Source organism: Anguilla anguilla, chromosome 13 (genome assembly GCF_013347855.1).
Source record: "Anguilla anguilla isolate fAngAng1 chromosome 13, fAngAng1.pri, whole genome shotgun sequence".
In the NCBI taxonomy this organism is placed as follows: Eukaryota; Metazoa; Chordata; class Actinopteri; order Anguilliformes; family Anguillidae; genus Anguilla; species Anguilla anguilla.
This window is the reverse complement of record NC_049213.1, coordinates 24,422,422-24,435,665: the sequence shown is the minus strand read 5'-3', so window position 1 is coordinate 24,435,665 and position 13,244 is coordinate 24,422,422. Positions and strand designations below refer to the sequence as shown.

Sequence of the window (13,244 nt, the reverse complement as noted above, 5' to 3'; positions counted from 1 at the left end):
GCTTAGACGTAACTGTTTTACTTTCAGTGTAAACTGCTTATGCCAGTTCCGGGCTGGATCCCATCTTGTTGCTATAGTGGCAATGTTACTATGACTACATGCCCTGGGTCAGTAGCAGAGTGCTGACACTCACACAGCCAGATATACAATAGGCTGGACAAACAAGAGTTGTCCCAGGTAGGACGCATTTAAGACTGTATTCTGGATGGTACCAGGTTGTGAATAAGCAACTGAAAAGTGCAAATGTGAAAATAAGTTTGAAAGCAATGCTCATAAGCCATTAGTTTGGAGTTATTTTGCAAAAGATGTAATTTCACATGGAGAGGAGTTCTTTGCCAGGGACACAGCCAGTGACAGACTGATAATTGGGCAAGATGGGCAAATGCCACAAGGGCTGCCTGACTACAGGCCGCTTGGGCCGCTCAGAATGGATTATTACTTTGAGCAAAAATGGATAATAAAATAAAAATAAATACTAAATAAATTTGTCTTTTATTATTTATATTCAAAAGAACATTTAATATTTGCCCTCTTTTTTGTACTTTTTAATAAATAACATTAAGCACCAATAATCCCCCTTTAACTGAAATAGACTAATCGTTGTCATGGATGCTCTTCAAAGACAACTGAGACATCAATACGCATATTGTGCAGGGTGCACACTGACTCTATGATTTTGATTTAAATGTCCAGCCTGGTGTTCCGGAGGTCACAAAGTCACTTCCACTTACACTTCATCCTTCCGAAAACCTGTTCTACCACCACTCTACCATGGCTGATCCTGGCACTACTCAGATCCTCCTCAATCAGTGCACCATTATCACACTTGATGAAGGTAGTATCACCAAAAAGGCAATATGTCTCCAAAAACTGTGGCCAGGTGTCAAAAAATGTTGAAGCCCTCAGCATTCTGGCATCATGCCAGCACAAATGTTTAGGAGCCATCCTTTATCATCCACAATGTCCTGGAGGAGGACTGAATAGAAAGATTTCCTATTCAGGTCATCCCCCACTCTGACTATTGGCCACATGATTTTCATGTGGCACCCATCAATGGCACAGATGATGTCCCCAGTACCACACGGATGTTGAAACACAGCTGAACTTGTTCTTTTTTCTCTCTCTGTGGGTCAGGACAGTGTGCAAGGGTACAAGTACGTTTCGAAATCTCCAAGACTTTGTCATGAGCTGATCAGAAGCTGATCAGGACTGTGTCGGAACATCAGAACTTGACATGGGATTGAGTAGGAAATTAATTTCTGGTCTGCCAATGATTCTGTTAGCAAATAGGTTCTGTAAGAAGCTATGACCTGAAAGGAAGTTGCCTTGGGTTACATTTTCCCCTCTGTTTTCCTGCCTCCAGCCTGGTGAAGAAGAATAAGAAGAGGCCAGTGATGAAGGAGGAAGACCTGAAAGGGGCCAGGAGCAAGCTGGGCCTGAAGGGCGAGGTGAAGAGCAAGACCTACGAAGTGATGGTGGAGTGTGGTGAGTTGGGGTTCTTTCAGTTTGCACTGCAGCAGGTCAGAGGCTTTGCCAAGCAAAGGCCTTTAACACCTTCTGTAAAAAACAAGTGGTGAAGAGGGAGAGTTTGTGCCAGACTGAGCACATAGAGTACACATTTCCATTCCTTTTATAGACTGCACAGGGTGGTGTTGTGGGTGTGGTAGTCTGATTTAGGCCAGTATCCATTTTACCTCATTCCTAGCATACAAAACACTGTTTCCTCAGAAAAGACCCCAGGCAATCAAACAACCAGGACACTGTATTACTTTTTAAGCATTAGTGCTTGAGGGGGCTGAAGACCACTGGTAGACTGTACTGTTTGTGCAAGGATCTGCTTGGCAGGCTTGCTAGAATCTGCTTATCTAACTTGTTGTCATTTAAAATGATTTTTTTCTTCTTTTTTGTATATTTTAAAGAATATTCATGAACCTTGCTGACTTGTCAGGCATAATTGTTACCTTGCTAAACAGTAATGACAGCAAAGAGCATGGCACCAATATAGAAGCAGTGCTTTTTGAAAGGCTATTTGCGAGAGAGAGAGAGAGAGAGAGAGAGAGAGAAAGAGAGTAGAAGGAATAAAAGAAAAACTATTTCTTGAAAAATCTGTCTCATGCCATTGTATGCACCAATATGCTATGCATACGTGCATTCTCCATATGCAATAATATTTCTAAGAAATTTGAAGTTCTGTGCACATGCTTTAGAAAATAAAATACATGAACTGTGCACATTACCGTATAGGTATAAAGCCAACACTAATTTATATAAATTGTAAAAAAAAATATTTTGTTATATATTACAAGCACCATTGTTATGTTCTTGTATTTTATATTCTACCACACACAAATCAAATCTGGCTTCATTCATTGAGTGTGTCTTCAAGAGTTTGTTTGCTTAAAATCTTGTGACGACAAAGTGGTTCCTATCTCAATTATTTAGTAAGGACTGGGGCCAGAGAACATCGTAGAGTAAAAGGCAAAAGGTAGCCTTTTCTTCCAATTAATGAAACAGGTATAACACTAAGACCTGGCAGATGACCGATAGCTCTCTCATGCACTATCGCGTTAGGTCATATTTGCGCAAGTTACAAAATGCGGTTTGTTTTATTCGCTCTCGCCCCTTTGTCTCACCTCCATTGTTTGGTCACTGGAAGAACATAAATACGGTATGATTGAAGCTAAAACTAATTGTACGCTGTGATACTGAGTGAATTCTACATTTTTGTTTTAATAATTTCATGACACTCGCATACATTGCCAAAAACGTAAATAACATGTAATCTTATTTTAGATTCACCCTCGCACCAGACGTAACTAACCCGACTCTACTGTCTAAAAAAAAAAAAAAAAGAGCAAGGTATTTAATCTTCTGCGGTCGTAGGGTTTGTTTTTATCGTGTGAATGTGTTCCAAAGAAACAAACGCTTACACAAATACTCTTGCTCAGCATTGTCGGCCCTGGAAGCACCCGGTTCGTGGCAGCCCCGTATACAAAGGTTGCTTCGAAGAGAAGCGCAGCGTTTGGCCACTGTTTTTCTCCACTAGAATACTAGAATATATTTATGGTTACTTGATGATTGAGTAACATGATTTTATGCGGCTATAGTAGCAAGTGCTAATGTGTCTGACGGCTGTATTTACTTCTAAATCTGTAATTATCCATTTACAAGCCACACTTTTCTTCATCTTTTCATTCTAAAACCAAACCCCATGGCGCTATTTGCCAAAAGTGAAAACTAGCTTACCATGTCACTTATTTACCTCATATTCATTAGGTATACACATATAAGAATGTGACATTTTCCTATTGCAGAAACAACAAATTTCTGAAAAGGAACCAGGAAAAGGAATAAAGGTAAAAATGATACAATTAATGTATGTTGTAGTTGGTAAAGGTTGGGGCTCTTTCTCTTGAATCCAGTATCCTTGTGAGAATTAACTCTGCACACAGTCCAGAATCATGGTAGTATCGCTGAGTGCTGCCCTGTGAACATTATTCATTGGAAACACAAATAGCTGAGTTTGTTGCAGGCAGAGAGTTAGGAATGTGCTGAAAAAATTATGTCATGGTGTATATTTGAGTCACTTTTTGAGACATGGGAGTAACTCTTTGGAAGCTTTGACATCAGCACTGATGTAACGGCATCCTGTCCCTTTTCTACTGATATTTGTGCTATGCTGATGGGAGGTGTGTGAATGTGTGTGGGGATTTAAGTGCTTTATATGACCTTGCTCGATAATATATAATAAGCTTTTAGCTGTGGAGCACATTTCATACAAGGAAACAAGCAGGCTGAAGTGCTTCACAGTGGAATAAAGACAATATATAATATGTATAGAAGTGTGTGTGTGTGTTTTCCAAACTCTTTGGATAACGTGTAGGCGTATCACTTTTGCAAGGCAGGATCAAGGAGTCATTAGGCATTGGCAAGAGAATTCACTACAAACTACCAATACTTTTATCTTTCTTCAATTACTTATACTGGAAATTACCAGTCCATAGCTTGCTAACTAAACACAGAGGGGCAGTTAAACAGCCCCTCTGTATGGTAAGGTCTTCCTTTCTTCAGGGCCACTCATTCCATCCTTAGACCTAATGGTGCAAATTTTAGAAATTTAAGTGGCGTGCAACTGACAGCTGTGGGAGTTTACCATCCTTCTGTCCCCAGATGTGCTGCTGACAGTTTGTCCATTTTGCTTTCTAGTTATGTGTTATTAGTTATGGGTGATCTGAACCTAGACTGGCTAACCAGCTCCTCGGACGTGGTCAGGCAGTGAGTTCAATCATACACAGTTACTATCCAAACCAACTTGACCTAATTTAAAAAATGCAATTCTGACCAACAGACCACATACATTTATTCTCTAGTGGAGTCTTTGCTTTGGACGTCAGCAACCACTACCCCATCGCTTGAATTTGGGATGTGACAGCTACTGTATAAAGGCTTGCTTACGTGTTGTCTGCAAAAGGAATTATAAACATCTCAGAACAAACATTCACTCATGATTTATGTTTAAGTGACATTGGCTGTGCAGCTTCCATTCCTGACCCAAAACTTGCACTTGCTAAAAACTGTAGAAACCATGTTTCTACAGTTTTAACACTATCACAGATTAGCATACCCAATTCAAGCAACAGAAGGTGAAAATAGATCAAATCCATAGTTTTCCATGGACCTCACTGACAGACTTTGCCAAAGAGATAAGGCATGGTCACATGCCAGAGCATTTGACTCACCCCAGGATTGGTTTGCTTTCAGTCCCACTTGGTTTCTGGAAGATTCTGGAATCTCTGATGAATTAGTCACAAAAAACATACTGAATCCACATCAATGCGATTTTAGACCTGGACACAGCACCATCTGTGGTGAGATGGTATGCTTTAGATCTTGAGAAGTTCCTTTTGGCCATGGGGTTTTTCTTCATTATACTGAGGATTCTTCGCTCATCAACTGTGGAGGTCTTCCTTGACCTGCCAGGCCCTTTGCCATTACTGAGCTCACCAGTGCCCTCTTTCTTTTTAATAATTAAAGATACAGAAAGCTCATGTATGCCTGCACTAAGAAAAAAAATTAACAAACCTGACTGATCAAACACCTGTGAAGCCAGTACAGTGTGCTGGACACTATTATTAAAGTTCCAAAAAAATAAAAAACATTTAAACACTCAGCAAAGTAAGGATTTTTTCAGCATCCTGGAGGAACAAAATCTTGCTTAATTTAGAAATGTTCTTTAGGTGGAATGAATGTGGGCCTGAAAGGAGAGATCAGAATCAAAAGTTATGCCAAAGTGACTGAAAAATGAAAAACTATCTGCTGTAGTAAATTTTGTTAAATATTGGTTGTGCAGCCATTTTTGATGTTGTGTTGAACAAAGGAAACTGTGGGTCTGAGCAGAATTCATGGATTCATTGCCTTGAACTCACCCTTGAACTCACCCATTCCAATGTGTTCCGTCTCACCCCTGAACCCAGGAATTTGTCAGGCCTCACAGAGGATCAGAACCCAGGTGCAGAGATCAAACACAGAGGCAGGGCCAAGTTAAACAAAAGGTATTTACAGGGAATATCGACCAGCACTTACAAAACAAATAACAGGGCAACACGAGGGATCAGGTAAGCAAAAACTAGACATGGGGAACTAGCAGCTAGGACTACATGCAAGAAAACACAAAGACCAAACACTGAATTCTCCTCTTTCATGCCACTCATGTTACATATCCATTCCAGCACTTATTGTATTGTGTATCATTGTCCTGATGTTGTAGCTTGTACTGCCCCCTAGCTTGACTTAGCATAGGTTAGGTCAGAGTATTGTTCACTGTGTGTTCTTGACTATGAATAACTGTACAACATGAGTATTGTACCTTATCGGACCTGTGTTTTGTAGTTGTTCTGATGACATTTGGTATGTACGTTTGTACATCACTTTGGATAAAAGCGTCTGCCAAATGAATGTAATGTACTGTACGAACCACTTGATGGCAGCATTGGTTTTCAAAGCAAACATGAAGCCCTAAAAAAACTCTTTCATGCTACTCTAATATTTCTCTCATACAAAAACAATACAAACGACAAATACAAGTAGGTGGTCATTGCTTTACCTCAAAAGACTATACACTCATACCAACAAATTCTAGTCTCTTGAAATGAGAGATTTTCAGTTGATGAAACCAACATTTAATTTCTTGGCTGGGGCCCTGCAGTTGGCACCTTCATCGAAGTATCTGAAAGTAGTCTACCAGCAGGCAGAGCTCTGGAAAGTGTATGAAATGTAAATTATGTAATTTACATAATTTGTTTGATTTTCAGTAAATCAAACATTTTTTAAAATAATGCAATGCACAGATTTACAGAGGGTGTGGTTGTTGATGCAGGGGTAGGTGAGGGTTTGTGTGTTTTCATGTGTGTGTTTATGTGTGTGTGTGTTTAGATGAAAAAACCTCTGCCTATTTTCTAGTCAGACATTACTCAAAGCTGGTGTCTTCCAACTGTGTGACCTTGTTGTATCATACCCTTCCTGATGTACTCTGTGCCCATTTGGACCCATAGTGAAAGAACAAGAAAATGAACTGCCTTCATTAATAATCTGCAGTGTAATAGTTCTCAGTTCCCCGGGACCACATTGCATTAGTTTCAGTAACTCCCACGTAAGAGAGTATCATGAACAGTCGGATTTGCTGGTGACTTGAGGTCAGGCACCTAGGACTGTGCTGGGGAAATAATGTTGATGGGCCCTGTGTTAAAACTGAAGTGCATAGCTCCAGCATCACAAACTGTGGGACATGCTGATGTTTTCTTCTGTGAGGGCTTCTGGTTGATGTTTGTTTGCAGTTTTCCAGTCTATTTTCTATCCTTTGCTTTATTTTTCACCTCTTAATCGAACCCTTGCCACATGGCCTCCCTCCTCTGCACCCCACCTGACCCAGTGATACCTCAGCCCTTGCTTAAATATTTAACATTTCTGATGTTTGTGGTACGTGTCTCTGACACTGAGTGTGCATTGTGAGCATGGGCGTGGGGGGCCGAACATGCGGGCCCCTGGCACGGGGTGCCGTGGCACACGCGCGGCCCCGATTGACGCCTGGCTGTCTGACACCGCCGCCTGTTTGGACACGCCTGACCAACACAGGCACTAGCGACTGCCCTCTTTCACTCATTCGATCTCATTCCTTTTCGCTTTTTCACTGGCTCCTCCTCCCTCAAAGCCTATTCTTGTCTGTATATATCTCTGGTCCTCACAGAGGAGGTAGGGGTAAAGTTTAAACAGAAATGGGCCACATTGGGTTTTAACCGATATTAGTGTGTTCCCTTGAACAGTAGTTCTTATACAGTGAGCTCCATAATGTTTGAAACAAAGACTGATTAGTCAGGTGTGTTCCATTGCTTGGTTTTGGTTTTGGTTTTGATTGCCTTTGGAGTTTGTTATAGTGAAGCAGACTTCACCATAACCATGAGGAATGTCAGTTATATTTTGATTTGTGACAATGAAAGCCAAGGAAGCCATAATGAGGCTGAGAAATAAGAAAACATTCCAATATCGAGACATAAGTGCAAATAATTTTTTTATTTGAAACATTTTTTTTTTTTTTTTTTTTTACCGTCCTCCACATAGATTATCCTATCCAGGCCAATCTTGTTGATGTGGTCAGTGTGATGGCTGCCTTTGAGTCCAGGGATAATAACAGGGAGAGTTGACCTCGATGTCGGCATCACCATGATACTGCATCAAACGCACGAGGTGAAGGGATACAACATTGTCATGATTTCGTCCTTCACCATAACTGTGAAGAATGTCAGCGTTGAATGTTTTACGTTCTTTTCCTTTTCTCTGCTTCATTTGGGTTTATCTTCTTTCTCTTTCACGCGCAGGGCTTTGTCAGTCCCGCTACTCTCGGTCTGCGGCCCCTCCTTAACGTCATGCAGAGGGCTGGAGGAGAGGACAGGATGGAGAGAACAGAGCAGAGAGGGAGGGGGAGCAAAGACTGTGGTGCCGTCTGTTTATCAGGACTGTAAGGGAGAATTCCTGATGGAGTGATAAGGAAAACAGGCAAACAGAATCATAAAAATAGAAAGAATTCAAATGATGAGAGGGAGGGCAGATGAAGGGAGGAAAGAATTTTGTTGAACATTTCATGTTTATGAACGTGTGTGTGTTGGACTCATATAATTATATAATATAATGTGACTCTCTCTGGTGCAGTTGTGGTTAGACCGCTATTGTCTCCTGTCCCTTCACCTGGGTGAGAATGTGCCATGAGTGGCAGGCTTTGAATTTTGGCTCTTGTTTTAAGAATTCCATTGTGTGGTTTCTGTTTTAGATGCATCGTGTTTATTTTGCCTTGTGCTATTCAATTTCTGTTTGCACACAACAGCTCTGCTGACATCCCTCAGCCCTGTTCAATTCCAGCCAGATGTTTTCAGCGGGAAACCACATGACAAATAACTGTACCCCAGAGTCAATGCTACCAAGACCTCATCTCTTAGTAGTTGAGTGTCATAGTGAAGACCAAATAAGCAAGATCATAAACAAACACAGAATCAAATATTCTAGTACTAGTTTTCCAGCTATGCTTTCATATTCAGCATGATAAAAATGTTGGCCTGGTCCCAGAATTAAAAAAACATATCCTTTATGCAAGGCATTGTGTAGCCAATGAGATATAGGGGATGATTTGGTGGCCTGAGAGAGCCAGTTTTAGTAGGAAACCAAGACACCTGGATTAACACCCCTACTCTTTCGAAAAAATGCCATGGGATCTGTAATGACCACAGAGAGTCACAACCTTCATCTGAAGGATGTTAATGTTAATGTACTTCTTTGAGGAAACAGAGTGTGTATCAGGCACTAGATTTGTGGTATCAGGGAATGTTGTGGGAAGTGTGTATAAAACAATGCCTTTAGTGGATATTTAGAGCAGCATTTTTCAAAGTGGGTGCGGCAGCACCCTGGGGTAATAGTGTGTCGTTCCTGAGTGATTTATCCTTTTAGTGAACGAAAGGAACTGACTCACCTCGATGAAAGGATTAATTCCTTTGGTTAGGTGCCAGTAAATTGTGAACTTGCCGTTCACTGAAACCACGGTTACTCCTATTTGATTACAATTTTCGCCATTGGGCTCTGTAGTAGCCATTAGCCAATGACAGCTTCGATCCACTTGATCGTGGCGTGCTTTCTGCGTCCCTCCCATCGGTGTGATCGAAAGCAACGGCTCCTGAACTGAAAGCGTGGCGGAACAAATCCAGGAAGGAACTGGGTCCACAATGAGTTCCGCACTGGATACCGCTCTATCGCTCTCCCTCCCCCTAGTGTGTTCGTATTGTAATGACAAACACTTACCTGAGTACAATTAAAGCAATTGGCTTTTAGCTTAGTCCAACTCTTTGATTTTATGATATAATGTAGCCTCAATACAATGTGAAAAAGAGTAGGCTATGATTTTAGTATGCATTTCTCAATGGATTCCGTACCAATAATTGCCCACGCTGCTAAATATTGGGCTCTGTTAATAAAATAGCCTATTAATTATATTGTTATAATTAATCTTTTGTTGAATGCAAATGATTTCATAACTTGCGTCTCCTATTTGCGAGTAAGTCCTCCGTTAGTAAACTGTGCAAAAATATGTTTTTTTTTGCGAAAACATCTGAAGCAACATGGAGCATAACAACAGTGTACTGTATCGTCTTTTTTTAAAAGATCATATCAAAAATCAAGTGATAAATGGCAAACGGGTACCCCCATTAATGTAGTCCAAAGCTTTTTTTCCCTTCATAAACCTTTAGGAAAGCGTTGTGTCTCCATGAGTAGATATTATGTCAGGTGAATCACACAAGTATCCTAAGCAAGTGTGCAGTAGTGTGAGAAGAGGAGAGAGATGCTTCAAACAAAAATCTCTCAACCTTGTCACGCACATCTGAATATGATGCCTCCTCCTTAACCCTTCACTTAGGTGTATTTTTTTTATTGCTCCTAAAGGCAAGATCTAAAGGCTTAATTTTTTGAGAGGTTGGAAGGAGAGATTTGTCCACGTGCACCACTGCATTCCCCCCTGAGACAGGCAGAATGCCTGAAGCACCATGACCCCCGTGTCACCCTGTGCCTTTACCAAACTGAGAAAGGGAGTGTTGAAGACGGTGAGCGACCAGCGCAAAATCACAACCAGATCTTCACTGCGGCTGTTTCTTAACACCTCACACTTTGTCTCCTAACCCAGCATAGCTTTCCTGCATCACGAGGGCCTCCAGTCACAGCCATCTGCTTGTGTGACTGTCTCCTGATAGGGTTAATAGACAGTCAACAAGCTGTTTTTCATGTGAGGGAAGTAGACGGCAGCAGCTTGATTTTGAAATTGATATTAGTCAGGATAACACAAATGCCCTGTTTCCAGGCCCTGCATCTCAACCTGTTTTTATCACCTGTACATAATTTCATCATAAAACGTCTCTGTAACATGTCCCCCAATACTATAAAACCTTTTCCATATTTTAGCCATAATATTGTCTGTCCTAGCCTTCTCAAAACTTTCTCTCACACTTACTGTCTTAACACCAGACTTAACCAGATTTTTTCCTCTTGCTAGTCTTCTAACTTGACTTTCTCCTAAGACAGCCAAACCATCCACCCAAAGTGGGGGTTGATTTGTCCCAAAACAATTGAACCTATCCCATATTGTGAACACCTCCTAACAAAACAAAACATTCTCCACAATTGTCTCCTAACAAATGAAGTCATTCCCAAAATGTTATTGTCTTCCCGTACAGTCTTCATCAAAATTTCATCATTACCTTCCACCCAACTGCCTGTATGTCTCTCAGTCCTGAGAAGTGGGACTGCCTTTGTGTTCAGTCTGCCTAGGACAATACACGCAAGCATACGCCAATACTTTCTAGAACACTGTGGTCTAATGTATTTGGCTTAATAAAATATTCAACAACCATGTGTTAACTTGGTATGTCAGTATGAATACGTCTTTTATGGAAACAAGTCTAAGAAGTGTAAGTTTATTTTCATAATCTTGCTCTGTCCTCAGGCTGTTTTTATTTTATTTGCTTGCTTGCTTCTTTGTTTGTTTTAGTCTGTCCCTTTTCATTGTGGTCATCTTCTCTCTGGCTGTTTCTGTTGGGTCATAAGAATCAGGTGTGGTTGTGTGAATGGAGGACAGGAATGGATGGAGAATGGAGGGAGAGGCTGGAGTATCGTTAGCTCTGCTAAAGCTGGCAGTATACTCAGTAAGAAGAAAGAACTTCAGGATTGAGAACCACCGGCAAACATGTCCACGAACACTGTTGTCGGTATACTCAGTGAGAACACCGCACCGTTTAAAGTTGCTCCACGCCGCTGGGGCGTGAATAAATTACGAATAATTAGGCGGGAGCTATTAACCGGGGCTGGAATCTCAACCAGTCTCGCGGCTACGCCATGGATGTATAAAGAGAAGGGCTACGCGAGATCACAAAACAAAAAGTTTAAAGTGGCTTTAGTTTACCTAGCTATGCAAAAGAAGAAAAAAAGGCAAAGAAGATGGTACGTTCTCCCTCTAAATCAGAATAGGACTGAGAATGGAGAGTTTTTTCTGTACATTCGTCAAATACGAGTTTAGACGAGGGGGTCCATTTTTTCGTATTTCTGAATGTGTGCTAGGCGTTTTGATGACTTGCTGAAACGAATAGCACCATTCATCAAACATGCGAGAACTCACAGAATTTCCATCTCTACAGAATAGAGATTGGCGTTGACTCTCCGTACGTTAGCGTGTGAATTCAGCCCTCAGAACTCTCAAGCGTGATATAACCAACTATGTGATATTTGGACCAGTAGCTGAGAGGGGGAGGTCGAACAAGAAAGAACTTTTCGAGAAGTTCTCCCTGGAGGCCGTCGCACATTGCACCGTACGAACACACAACACTGCGTCTTTTTGTTCGTCAGTTGTTCTGATTGCTTCGTTTTGCTCAAAAAGTTCTACTTCGTACGGAGTATACTGCCGACTTAAGTTGCTAAAGAACAGCCCCACCCCTCCTCCTTCTCCTCAACCTCCTATTTGTTCCAAGCAGGCATTCCCCCCTCCCCCCCCACCTCCTTTGACCCCTGCCTCATCCCCCACAAGGCCTCGGGCTCAGCAGCCTGGCACCAGACAGTTATTCCAGCCCACAGGCGTCATCACCACTGTAGGTCACAGCAGAGAGAGAAAGGGAGAGAGAGGGAGAGGAGAGAGAGAGAGCAGGGGGGAGAGGCTTGACTAAAAAAGGTCATCTTTATTTAATCACAAAAATAATTAGAAAAAGGGACCTGGGACAAAGAAGGGAAGAGAGAAGTCTACCAACTTACACAATGTCACATGCCACACTTCAAGTGCCTGTGCGAGAGTACAAGGAGCACAAAGGGTTGTGTGTTCAGTATGTGTTCAGTAGTTCAGTGCTTTAAGAATGAGTAGTATTACACAATATGATTGTTTCATATGTTAGTTTTGTGTAGTAGAACGTGGCACATAAAGTTGTGTGTGTGTTTGTGTGTGTGGGGGGGGGAGAAGTGTGTTAAGTATCTCCTCTGTTAGAAGTGTGTTGTAGCGGTGTGTTCAGCAGCTCAAAGTGGTTGCTTCTCATTAAAGGGCTGGTCGCTTCGGCTTTTTAGTTAGTAGTTCAAATATTTACTTCCAACCAAAGCCTTTTAGTGTACCTGCATAATTTATAATTAATATAAGCATTTTCACATGCAGTAAATCTGTCTTCCCTCTACAAAGGCATTTTCTTTTAAGCTCAAATCTCTGTTTCACATACCTCGATATTTTAAACTAAACAAGAAAAAGAAAATGTTTTACTCATTCATTAGTTTTATTTAACTGTTGTTTTGAAGCACATATGAAAAGAAGACAGAAGGCTCTAATTGACCGCAGTGGCTCTTTTGCGAGCACTGGAATATGCCTCTGACGGTTTTTTCTGTTTTATTCTTGCGTTTGTAAAGAGGCTTGGTGTCTATAGATTACCTGTGTTTCTGGGGCCTACATGTTTTATTCATCAATACCTTCCTGTGGTTCCTGTTTGTTTTATTGTGCTTTGAGGGATTAGTGAGTAGTGTTTGGAGTTTGCAGATGATAATACTGGGCAAGTAGTCCTTGCTCAGTCTCAGTCTCAGCCCTTCCTCTTCCTCCCTTTCTCTTTCTTTTTCTCTCTATTTCTTCCCTGGTATCTAAGACCTCTTTCATTTCCAATTCTTTACCCTTTATAGGCCCTTTTAGGGCGCTCTCT

At 41.3% G+C, this 13,244-nt stretch overlaps 1 long non-coding RNA gene across 2 annotated transcripts; it reads left to right on the top strand.

The window, feature by feature from the left end:
- Positions 1 to 2,404: 2,404 nt before the first annotated feature.
- LOC118211722 lies at positions 2,405 to 9,473 on the top strand. Of its 2 annotated transcripts, XR_004762069.1 has the most exons (6): positions 2,405 to 2,668; positions 2,794 to 2,859; positions 3,315 to 3,356; positions 5,475 to 5,552; positions 7,615 to 7,740; positions 7,872 to 9,473. It is a non-coding gene; the product is annotated as an uncharacterized LOC118211722 (long non-coding RNA). The 2 variants fall into 2 exon arrangements; XR_004762070.1 differs by lacking the exon at positions 2,794 to 2,859 and having other exon boundaries at positions 2,408 to 2,668.
- The last annotated feature ends 3,771 nt before the right edge of the window (positions 9,474 to 13,244 follow it).